A 2500-nucleotide genomic window follows, 5' to 3' on the forward strand; every position below is an offset into this window, starting at 1 on the left:
GAACAGCCCAAAAACAGGCCAAAACAGCCCAAAAACGGGCCAAAACTGGCCATTTTTGGCTGCGCGAGCGAGCAGCGAGCGGCGGACAGCGAGCGAAGCGAGAGGCAGCACCGTCCCTGCTATACGAAAGCCCCATCCAGCCCTGTGCCACCCGGGGGGTTCCAGGGTGCTGAGATGGCTGACGTTTTGCTCCGCTCACGACGGTCGCCGCGGCACGCAAGAACAGGCCAAAAACTGGCCAAAACAGCCCAAAAACGGGCCAAAACTGGCCATTTTTTGCTGCGCGAGCGAGCGGAGAGCGGCGAACAGCGAGCGAAGCGCGAGGCAGCACCGTCCCTGCTATACGAAAGCCCCATCCAGCCCTGTGCCACCCGGGGGGTTCCAGGGTGCTGAGATGGCTGACATTTTGCTCCGCTCACGACGGTCACCGCGCCACACAAGAACAGCCCAAAAACAGGCCAAAACAGCCCAAAAACGGGCCAAAACTGGCCATTTTTGGCTGCGCGAGCGAGCGGCGAGCGGCGAACAGCGAGCGAAGCGAGAGGCAGCACCGTCCCTGCTATACGAAAGCCCCATCCAGCCCTGTGCCACCCGGGGGGTTCCAGGGTGCTGAGATGGCTGACGTTTTGCTCCGCTCACGACGGTCACCGCACCACGCAAGAACAGGCCAAAAACTGGCCAAAACAGCCCAAAAACGGGCCAAAACTGGCCATTTTTGGCTGCGCGAGCGAGCGGCGAGCGGCGAACAGCGAGCGAAGCGAGAGGCAGCACCGTCCCTGCTATACGAAAGCCCCATCCAGCCCTGTGCCACCCGGGGGGTTCCAGGGTGCTGAGATGGCTGACGTTTTGCTCCGCTCTCGACGGTCACCGCGCAATGCAAGAACAGGCCAAAAACTGGCCAAAACGGCCCAAAAACGGGCCAAAACTGGCCATTTTTGGCTGCGCGAGCGGCGAGCGGCGGACAGCGAGCGAAGCGAGAGGCAGCACCGTCCCTGCTATACGAAAGCCCCATCCAGCCCTGTGCCACCCGGGGGGTTCCAGGGTGCTGAGATGGCTGACGTTTTGCTCCGCTCTCGACGGTCACCGCGCAATGCAAGAACAGGCCAAAAACTGGCCAAAACGGCCCAAAAACGGGCCAAAACTGGCCATTTTTGGCTGCGCGAGCGAGCGGCGAGCGGCGGACAGCGAGCGAAGCGAGAGGCAGCACCGTCCCTGCTATACGAAAGCCCCATCCAGCCCTGTGCCACCCGGGGGGTTCCAGGGTGCTGAGATGGCTGACGTTTTGCTCCGCTCTCGACGGTCACCGCGCAATGCAAGAACAGGCCAAAAACTGGCCAAAACGGCCCAAAAACGGGCCAAAACTGGCCATTTTTGGCTGCACGAGCGAGCGGCGAGCGGCGGACAGCGAGCGAAGCGAGAGGCAGCACCGTCCCTGCTATACGAAAGCCCCATCCAGCCCTGTGCCACCCGGGGGGTTCCAGGGTGCTGAGATGGCTGACGTTTTGCTCCGCTCTCGACGGTCACCGCGCAATGCAAGAACAGGCCAAAAACTGGCCAAAACGGCCCAAAAACGGGCCAAAACTGGCCATTTTTGGCTGCACGAGCGAGCGGCGAGCGGCGGACAGCGAGCGAAGCGAGAGGCAGCACCGTCCCTGCTATACGAAAGCCCCATCCAGCCCTGTGCCACCCGGGGGGTTCCAGGGTGCTGAGATGGCTGACGTTTTGCTCCGCTCTCGACGGTCACCGCGCAATGCAAGAACAGGCCAAAAACTGGCCAAAACGGCCCAAAAACGGGCCAAAACTGGCCATTTTTGGCTGCACGAGCGAGCGGCGAGCGGCGGACAGCGAGCGAAGCGAGAGGCAGCACCGTCCCTGCTATACGAAAGCCCCATCCAGCCCTGTGCCACCCGGGGGGTTCCAGGGTGCTGAGATGGCTGACGTTTTGCTCCGCTCTCGACGGTCACCGCGCAATGCAAGAACAGGCCAAAAACTGGCCAAAACGGCCCAAAAACGGGCCAAAACTGGCCATTTTTGGCTGCACGAGCGAGCGGCGAGCGGCGGACAGCGAGCGAAGCGAGAGGCAGCACCGTCCCTGCTATACGAAAGCCCCATCCAGCCCTGTGCCACCCGGGGGGTTCCAGGGTGCTGAGATGGCTGACGTTTTGCTCCGCTCTCGACGGTCACCGCGCAATGCAAGAACAGGCCAAAAACTGGCCAAAACGGCCCAAAAACGGGCCAAAACTGGCCATTTTTGGCTGCGCGAGCGAGCGGCGAGCGGCGGACAGCGAGCGAAGCGAGAGGCAGCACCGTCCCTGCTATATACGAAAGCCCCATCCAGCCCTGTGCCACCCGGGGGGTTCCAGGGTGCTGAGATGGCTGACGTTTTGCTCCGCTCACGACGGTCACCGCACCACGCAAGAACGGACCATAAACAGGCCAAAACAGCCCAAAAACGGGCCAAAACTGGTCATTTTTGGCTGCGCGAGCGAGCGGCGAGCGG

This window comes from Musa acuminata, unplaced genomic scaffold (genome assembly GCF_036884655.1).
Source record: "Musa acuminata AAA Group cultivar baxijiao unplaced genomic scaffold, Cavendish_Baxijiao_AAA HiC_scaffold_579, whole genome shotgun sequence".
NCBI classification, from domain to species: Eukaryota; Viridiplantae; Streptophyta; class Magnoliopsida; order Zingiberales; family Musaceae; genus Musa; species Musa acuminata.